Source organism: Phoca vitulina, unplaced genomic scaffold, assembly GCF_004348235.1.
Source record: "Phoca vitulina isolate PV1807 unplaced genomic scaffold, GSC_HSeal_1.0 scaffold4, whole genome shotgun sequence".
Lineage (NCBI taxonomy): Eukaryota > Metazoa > Chordata > Mammalia > Carnivora > Phocidae > Phoca > Phoca vitulina.
This window is the reverse complement of record NW_022589707.1, coordinates 2,832,998-2,843,111: the sequence shown is the minus strand read 5'-3', so window position 1 is coordinate 2,843,111 and position 10,114 is coordinate 2,832,998. Positions and strand designations below refer to the sequence as shown.

The window sequence follows — 10,114 nt, the reverse complement described above, 5'->3', positions numbered from 1 at the left end:
GCTAATAATATCATGAAAATACCTGTAATACGAGGTATCTGATGGCAAATCTCTTCATAATAGAGGTATATTCCTGGAAACAATGTATTATAATTATATATCAACATTTAGTAACTAAATACATTAGTGCATTTTATTTCACACTATGAATTTTTCCTCAGGAGAAAGTAATTTTGAACCCATCCCATCTATAGAATTTTGTCAAATATAGGAATATAAACTTTCATGCTGTCATTTTATTTTGTATTGTTCTTTTATGTTTGGTTTGGTGTTTGCTGTTTTTTTATTCCTCTGATTTCCCTAATTTGAAAAAAATACTGCTAAATATATATCTCAAATACTAAAGGAAAAATAATACATAGTTTGAAAGGAATTAAAAAGAAAAAAAGCAGTGCAGTGAGCTTTAAAAGTATAAAGGTTATTTTGTTTAGTAACTCTTTTTAAAGAATCTTCCTCTGCCCCCCATTCCTTCTCTCCCTCCATCTCTCCCTTCCTCTCCCTCTACCTCTTGCTCTCTCCCTCTCTCTCTTTCTCTCTCTCTACACACACACATACATATTTCAAAATTTCTATATATAACAACTAAAAAGTTGTGCTAGGGAGGTCACTGATCCAGTTACTAGAAAGATTTTCATAACTCATTTTATGAGAAAGAGAGAAATCTGCCCCGTCAGGGACTGGTCTTCACTTCTATTCTTTCTGGAGTGGACTTTCCTTCTGGCCAGCAGTTGGAGTTAACTAACAAATCACAGAGCGGAGAAGCTTTAAAAAAATGGGTTAATGGCTTTGTAAATCCAGTACCCTAAGCAAAATTAAAATGAACATTTAGTCATTCATTGCAGGCATCCTTAACAATTCAGAGCTTCCCAGTATGCCCAGAACCAAGGAATTCAATAACTTCTACTGAGAGCCAACTTGGGCCAGACCGTGCTAAAAAATAAGAGGATATTCTTGAGGGGATTGCACTGAGAGGGTATCTGGATTCTACCCTCTGGGAAATGTGGCTGAAGGAGAGGTCACTGAGAGACTAACCATTCCTTCAGAGGGAAGGATCCTATCCTAGGACAATGTCATGTAGTTTGTCTCCAAACAGCTTCATGCTTATGGAAACCCTGTGTGTCAACTCCTGCCAATATGTTAGTCTCACATACTTGTCAGTATCCTGCAAACGCAGTCTCTCCCAGTGCATTCCTTATATATTGAGATAATTAATTTTACTTCTCTTTGGTTTAATTTATGATTGACAAAACTTCTCTCACTTTTACCATTTGAGATTTTTATCTTTAGATTAACATCCAGGAACAAAGCCTGCACTGTCGAGAATTAAGCTGGTTGAAGTATTCGCATTTAATAGTTTATATATTTCTTCATGTTTTGAATTAATTCCAGAATGTTATCCATCATATTGAGATATAATACATTAATTTTGTTTTTAGGTACAGTCGTAGGACTCAATTATTAAAATAGTAGTTTAGGGGCACCTGGCTGGCTCAGTCTGCAGAGCATGTGACTCTTGATCTCGGGGTCCTGAGTTTGAGCCCCATGTTAGGTGTAGGATCAATAAAATAAAATAAAATAAAATAAAATAAAATAGAATAATGGCTTAACTTTTATTTGCTGAAAGAAAACTCTTCCTAACTGAAGGAAACTGAGGATTTATTTGCTATTTTTAGCTATTAACCAATCAAATTATAAGGTGTTAGAAATTCCAATATTTTTCTTTCATTTCTTTGCCCACATATACTAAATTATTATCAAGATGAAAATAATTGGTTTTATTACATGTTTAAATAATTCCAAATTTAAATATCAGACACAGGAGGTCATGTTTTATATCTGAAAATTAACAAAATAATCATAGCCCGTCCATTTCAGCCAACAAATACTTAAGAGCATCTACTATGGATCAGTCACTACACTGAAGATAACAAGATGAATTTGACAAGATGGTATGAAGTTCAGTACCATTATTTGTACTGCCAGCCTCAGGGAGAAATAAGGAAAAATAGGTTTGTGGGCTCGAGATTGCAAACAAAAATATTTTTCAACAAAAGCATGTGGGGTTGAGGTTTTTACCCTTCTGGTTTTCCAGGCTGGTTAATCTTTGTAACAATGTCCAGCAAGACATGTTTTTGTAAATAAGCACCATGTCTCAAACTCAAGTTGAGAATTATTCTTATTGAGTTTTCAAGTTTTTAGAGAAGTAATAACCTAAAAAAAATATAATAATCTAAGTAGATATTATCCCCCCTTTCACCCATTAAAATACTTTTTCTACAAATATGAGAAATATTGTTTCCTGTAGATATTTTCACCCCTCCATAATGAAGACAATAAAATTTTCCCTAATTTTTTTCAAATACCAATGAGTCTTATACTCCTAGCTTAATTGTTCTCAATCTAGAAAGCTTAGAATTATTGTCCTGAAAATAGAAACACATTTTTCATGAAAATGTGAAAAATCATCTTGTGTGAACTATCTCATTTTACCTTATTTAACTTGTGTTTGTTGGAGAATGTTTAATAGAGCAAAGCAGAATTTTTCTCTTGAGGACTTACTGCACTCTCAGACTGTTCTGATTTTGGGAAGGAGACTTCAGGAGGTGGCATTTCTAATCTGCTGTAATAATGTTAAGGGAATATGCTGCTTGATAAATTAGGATATTGCATGACGGTCCCACATCCCATTATATCACATATTGTGGCTTCGCCCTGGTAATTAAGCCAGTGTACATTAACAACACAAATGATGCAAATTAATGTGGCCACATATTTTAGAGTAGATAATACAGCTGCAAATAATGGCCTGTTTATCATCCTGTCACCTAAATCTACAGTACCAAGATCCTGTTGAAACCAAAAGGTACACAGTTGAAGTTGCAAAAATTGCATATATATGAAAGTTTAAAGTTCAATTTTTCAAAACATAGAAGTTCTAAGTATTTATAGAAAATAGATCAGCAAAATATTGAGTTCTTTTAGATAAAGAGTAAGGCAGATATTAGCACCTATACTGTTTCTTTCTATATATTCCTAGAATGTTATTCTAATATTAATAGAAACAATAGAAATGATATTTCCTCCATATTATTTTTTAAAATATAGTAAAATCCCAGAAGTAAAGTGTATTAGTTCACAGGCTGTTACTCCATTTATTTTTTCTTGAATGAATATATCCTATATATATCACATGTTCAGTTCATTGTAACACTTCTCAATACTCATATGTGATACTATATATATAGAGAGAGAAAAAAACATTTTAAATTATGGATCATTGGTCTATCGGTGTGATCTCTTAGTATATCTATATTCAGGTTTTATATGTGCTGACATTTTATAAAGAAAAGGATATCTTTTGATATTTAAAAAAATTAATATCATTGACATAAAATTTTATTGAACTAATCATGATTCTTCAGTGTTAGGTATATATTTTAATTCCATTTTATAGCCATTTTGGAAGACTAGAAACAGGAAGAGAAAAGAGAGAAAAATAGATGGGTGACCAAAATTACAAAATCATGAAGGCCTCGGAAACAAACATGAGAAAGGTGTGGGCCAATGAGGAAAACAGGGGGTGAGCACAGAGGAGAAGAGAGAAGCAGAGCCAGTGCTGGGAGCAGGAGAAGGTATTGGGTGGATGATACAGAAAGGCATGTGAAAAGTTCAGTAGAGATTGCCTGGATTCCATTTAGGGAGTAACCATCAGAGAGTTACGCTTGATACGCTTCTCTTTGAAATATTTATTACACACGATTGATAACTTTTAGGTTTTTATATTGAAGTTATTTGTAGCTCTGCACTCATAAGCATAACTAGAATAAATAACTTCTTTGTGCAATGTGCCTGAAAAGCTGTACCTGGTATCCCTAAAAAATGTTCCTGTAAGCATATGCACACACACACACACACATGGCACATAAATAAGCAATGAGAAATGTATTATATTCATTAATAATACAAAGAAGTATATTTTGTTTGAGGAAACACCGTGATAAACCTCTTGCCACTTGATATAAAAGATGAGATGCTGTGGAAAAGAACGAAGTGGCCATCAACATACCAAAGGAAGTGATGCTCCTTCTGTGCAATCAGGAGAGGAAACTGTTGGTTTTGCTGCTGAAAAGAGCAAGATGGGGAAAGAGAAGAGGAGGGTCTTGGGAGGAAAGATGGAGTCTGGGACTTCGTGAGGATCCACTCTTTGCCCATTTAATGTGTTTGAAGGTGAGACATTCAAGCATAGAAGGAGCATATATAGCAGTTTAGCTCAGGAGACGGAAGCCATTATTAGTAAGTAAATTATCCCACTGCCCAGCACCTTCCAAAATTCTGGAGAAGCTCTAGCAGAACTTGACATCTATAATCTGTGGAATCGGGTGTGATTATGTGGTCTCAAGTCAGTTTTATCGAAATTTCTGAGGGTTTGGGTGCTGTAGGATGACAGAGATTTTTGTCCAGATCTAGGATTATCAAGTTATTTGGAGTTTACTTTTGATTTGTTTTTCCTTATTTCACCCACTTATTTTTCACAAAATCTGCCTGAATGATCCACAGTGGATGTGATAAAAGCATGTTTTTAAATGCATGTTTCACACAGAAGGCAGTAGGTTGGGCTTTCTACTCAGACAGTTCTGTTCCAGCAGTTCAGGTGGAGGGGATGAGAGGGCGGGTGCTGTGCTGGCTTCGAGAAGAGTGGTGTGTCGGGCGCCTGGGTGGCTCAGTCGGCTAAGCATCTGCCTTCAGCTCAGGTCATGATCCTGGGGTCCTGGGATCGAGTTCCACATCAGGCTCTCTGCTCATCGGGGACCTGCTTCTCTCTCTGCCCCTCTCTCCCCCCGGCTCATTCTCTCTCTCTCTCTCTTGCAAAAATAAATAAATAAAAGTACTTTTAAAAAGAAGAAGAAGAGGGACGCCTGAGTGGCTCAGTCGGTTAAGCGTCTGCCTTCGGCTCAGGTCATGATCCCAGGGTCCTGGGATCGAGTCCCACATTGGGCTCCTTGCTCAGCAAGGAGCCTGCTTCTCCCTCTGCCTGCCTCTGTCTCTCTCTCTCTGATAAATAAATAAAATCTTTTTTAAAAAAAAAGAAGAAGAAGAAGAAGAAGAAGAGTGGTGTGTTAACTGCTTTGAAGGTGGGTAAGAGCATGGCCTTGACTGTCAACCCGCCATGAGTTTGCATCTCAGCTCTTCCATTTGAGCTCAGGCAGCTTTCTTGAACTTATAGATCCTGGAGAATATGGATGACAATATTTTCTACTTCGAAATTTTAGTGTAAATATTAAGAGAAAGAGTACACATAATGTGCTTTAGAACAGTCTTTGGTGCACAAGTATATGGTAGCTATTATTATCAATAGTATTGTTAAATGACAAAAAAAAAAAAAGTCTCAAAACCAATGGGGATTTAGGGTCCAGTGTATTTCCCAAGGATGGAGGAAGTAACATTTAAAATAAGCTTTAATGAATGTATAGATTTTATGTAGGTAGAAGGAAGTAAGAATCTTAGTTCAGATATGAGGAAAAGTCTGTGCAACTTTAGGCGTTAACATGGCATATATGGGGGCTCAGGGGGTGCTACCTGCTGAGAATTCAAGGTAAATATAGGTTTTTGATGGCAGGAAATGAGATTAGCTATGAAGAATAGGTCTAGGATATGACAGAGCTTGACTTTTGGAGGAATTTCAACTCAATATGGCGGGTTAGAAGGAGCCATTATATTATATATTCATATATATTATGTATTTTGGAGCATGGAAGTATTACACAAGCTGGCCTTGGGAAGTTTCATCAATTGCGTTATGTTAGTCAGAGACTCTTCAAAAACATGACTGGAAGGTTCTGCTGTTGTTAGGGAATGAGGTGAGGGGAACTTGGAGTGATTTTGGCTGAAAGTAAAATAAGCTTTTATATAAAGCTACAAGTCTGTAAGTAAAGAGGAAAGACTCTATAAGAATCCATATGTACAAAATAAAAAATAAGAATGTTATAAGTAAAACAGTAATGAAAGAAAAGCATTATGATTTATCCATAAACTTGACTCAAGTGTCCTTAATTTATTACTGAATGATCTAAAGATTAATAAATAAATATTGCATACATCTTATGTTATGGAATGAAAGCAATCTTTGTAAGTTTAGCCAATGGGAAATTGGTCCTGCTGGATAAATAATACGACCTGTTCTTGAAGCATTACAAGAGAGAACATTAAACTATATAGATATAATTTTGAAAGTTCCGCTACATTAAAACTTAAGAACATCTCTCTAAAAACAGACCAACTAGAGGGTCCCATATTGTATAAAAATGTTATCTTTTTAAATATTGGAAATGGTATGGCTGGTTGATTTTTATGGTGAAAAATAACCAGAGTCTTTTTACGCTAGCCATATAGTTTCAAGTTATCAAAAAAACAATGGATTTACTTATTTAAAAGTTATACTTGCCTGCTTCAAGACAGAGTTAAGAAAATTATAAGTTGCACATACAGATAGCGATAGAAGATACTAAGGAAAAATCAAAGTAGGCAATATTGAAAGGCAACAGAAGAAGTACATATCATTAGGACTCATGAGGAGTTTGTTATTGCCCACTGGGGCTGTTCTGAGTTTCCTGACAGCTAGGACAAAAAGGGAAATATATTGTATTATGGATTGTATAATGTTTATCAAAATAATTGAAATTAATCTACAAGGACTTTTTGTTTCTATCCAAATCCAAAGCATTTATTGCTCACCATGACAGATAATTATCTTTAACTTGAATTTTACAGACGTGCTATTTAAGACAACAATTACATTCATTTTTTCATAAAAAGTAAGAGGCTACACTTCAGTGGTAACATTTCCTTAAGATAATAGAAAACCCCAACATTTCAACAAAATCAAAATTAATATTATATATAATTAATGCAATTAAAAGGTAGTAGTAGTATATTTTAATGACATTTCTGAAATCTGTTGGACTCTATGCAGCTTAATTGAGAGACAGTAAAATTCACTCAGGATTAATTTGGGAAGGGGAGAAAAAGTCTTCCATATGCCCTTTTACAAAATGTTGTCTCCTTTCCATTCAGAAGATCTACCAGGTGACATTTAAACAACACTGATTGAGGGGTACCTGAGTGGCTCAGTGGGTTGAGCATCGGACTCTTGATTTCTGCTCAAGGCATGATCTCAGGGTTGTGGGACTGGCCCTGCATCAGGCTCCATGTTCAGCGGGGAGTCTGCTTGAGGCTTTCTCTCCCTCTGCCTCTGCCCCTCTGCCCTCTCCCTCCCTCCCTCTCTCTCTCTCTCTCTCAAATAAATCAATTAATTAAAAAAAAATAAGCAACACTGATTGAATGTCTACAAATATCTGAAGTTCTATGGGTGATCTCCAAATGGATACACATGTATATTCATAGAAGTGCTAAGAACTTTCTGGAAGGAACAAACACGAGCCCAAGAGGGTAGAGACTGTGTGTCGTGGGGGAAGTAGTCAAGACCATGGATGTAGTCATAATGGGAAGACTGTGGTAAACCTCTTCTCAACTGAGTGGTTGTGGTTGAATTGTGAGTCCCATCTCCATTTTTATGCCCAGCAGGTTCCTTTTTGGGCAAGCACTCAGGGCTTGGCAGAAGGACAGCTCTTCTTTCTGCTCTTTCTGGGAAACTAATGGAAGCCTATTTTCCACAAGCATAGAGAAACATGGTCCCGGGTAGTTATGAAGTGGTTATAATGGTAATTGGATAATTTCTAGAGTACAAGAAAAGGTGCAATTAATGATAAAAGGACTGGACAAATGTTTTCAGCAAAGCAAAAAATGTTAAGGTGTAATGAAGAGTTTTGCTGCATGACAAAAGGATTTAAATAAAAACTACCTAATCCCTTTCAATTTCAGGTAAAGGATGTTTTAAAGCATTTTGACACTCTCAACTTCTGTATCCATCTGGTTTACGTATGTATTCATTTGTCCAACTTATTCACTTCTTTGAAAAATTTTGTGTGCTTACTATATGACAGAAACGTTAATAGCTCACACATATAGACTATATCATATTCCAGAGATACTATTAAGTGCCATACACATTTATTTCATTTATCCTCTCAGGGAACCCTTGAGGTAGATGATTCTTCAAAATATATGGAAGAGGAAGATGAGGCACAAAGAAGCTATGTAAATTGTCTCAATATTGCATCGCTAGTAAGTGTGGGAGGAGGGACTTGAAAAGGCAGTTTGATATTGGACTCAAAACTCTTAAACAGTATGACATGCTGCCTCTTGCGTCCCGACTGATGGGCTGAGTATAAAACATGGGCCAAACCATACAGTTGCTGCTGCGGATAAAGAGTTCTTTATCACCATCATTATCTTATTATTATTATTCATTATTATTACTATTGGTAATACTTTGCTGTGATAGCCCTGTACTCTAATTCTGTTACCAGAAATTCATCTCTAGAGACATGCTTCCTCTTTAAAGAGGTGACAAAGTTTCCTCTCCCCAATGTATATATGAACTTTGTAATAAATTTATTATTTAACCAAAGTTATCAATGTTCTACAGTTTAGCAGACACTGTATTGTGGACTGGTGTTGCCCTCAAGAGTTTCAGTTCTAAGGGTAGAAATAGGTAAGTGCACAATTATCATATAAAATAACAGGCACTAAGATAATGTTATTGGAGATTCAGAGGTTGGGAGTAGCTGCATGTGTGTGTGTGCGCGCACACGTGGGTCATGTGTTATGGGAGGCGTAAGTGGGGTTGCACAGAGGGTTCAAGAAAAACAAATGGGATGTGGATTCAGGAAAGGAAAGGGTAAACTGAGGCAAAATCTTTAAATATCTCTATTTTGAACATAAAATAATTGAGAGTAAAAGCAATTTGCCAGTCTGAAATTCTATCCCCTCCCTCAACTTAAAAAAAAAAAACAAAACTATTTTAAAGTTAATGCAAAACATCCGACTATCTTTTACACCCAATGTTAATGTTGGGCTTAATTTTATATACCAAGTGCAGGTTGGAGAATTAGCTGGTGAGAAGAAGCACCTTTGCCATCATTGGAAATGACCTAGATGTTGTTTTGGCTAAGACAATTTTAAGATACCTCCTTATTGACCACTGAAATCTTACAGATATTTCCTATGTTAACTTTGGAGATAGCTATGGTACTGTGTTTTGCTGGGTCTCCAGACTGTGATTTATTTTAACAGTTCTGCCAAAGCTGCCGTGCGTGTTTGTGTAGATTGTGCCCCAAAGAAGGGATCCTGGCTCAGGCAGGTTGTGTGAGCTGAAATGAAGCAGAAGCTTGCTCCCCAAGAGCTCAGGGGTGCATTTCTGTTTTGCAGTGAGGTGTCTCAGAGGCCAATGGTCCTGGCTGCAGTAACCAGAACTCAAAGCCATTTCCTGGGGCTTCTCATCTGCACACTGATTCTAAATCAGACTTCTGGTAATGAAGAGGAACTCTAATTTGACAATCTGAACTAAATTCAAAGAAATGTCTTGGCTGCTACTTGACATATAATTGTGATGTAGTACTCGTGCAAATAGGTCATTGGGTAATTACTGTGCAAAGTGGTTTTCTGTATGGTTATCTTATATCATATTGGTAGTGCTAACACAGTATGTCAAAAATTAAACTTGGTATTTTAATGCTAAAATGAGTAAACACTAATCAGAATGCCAGCAGGTACAACATCTTTGAATGAAAATACCACATTCAAACAGCTGTTTGGATTCCTTTGTACATGGTCTGCATAGTTAGCATGATAAATATGAATAGAATTTTCATACTGACATTTAATTAAAATGAAATTACTTATCATTGTTACCCACTACACAGAAGCTATTATTTATGTTGATATTATTCTAATACCATATTAGGCTGAGATTGAATTCGTATCAGTAGTTTTTATGAATTGAATTATTTCTGACTACTCAGTTTTTTAAATAGCCAAGGTACATAGATACAGCATATTTTCCTCTTCTTTAAAGAGTTAGAAATTGAGTAGTTCTGTGTAACTGCAATTACATACTGTTTCCTGGTTTGTCCCTTTTGGCTTCTTTAAATATTTTGGTCCTTTTAATGTGTCCTGTGTTAATTTATATTTTACTATCGGAGCTAACATTGAGATA

At 35.9% G+C, this 10,114-nt stretch overlaps 1 protein-coding gene across 2 annotated transcripts in view; it reads left to right on the top strand.

Moving 5' to 3' along the window:
• The window catches only part of CNTNAP2 (contactin associated protein 2), a 1,915,205-nt gene that overhangs the window by 153,319 nt on the left and 1,751,772 nt on the right, over nt 1-10,114 (top strand). The gene's annotated exons all lie outside the window — the stretch shown is intronic.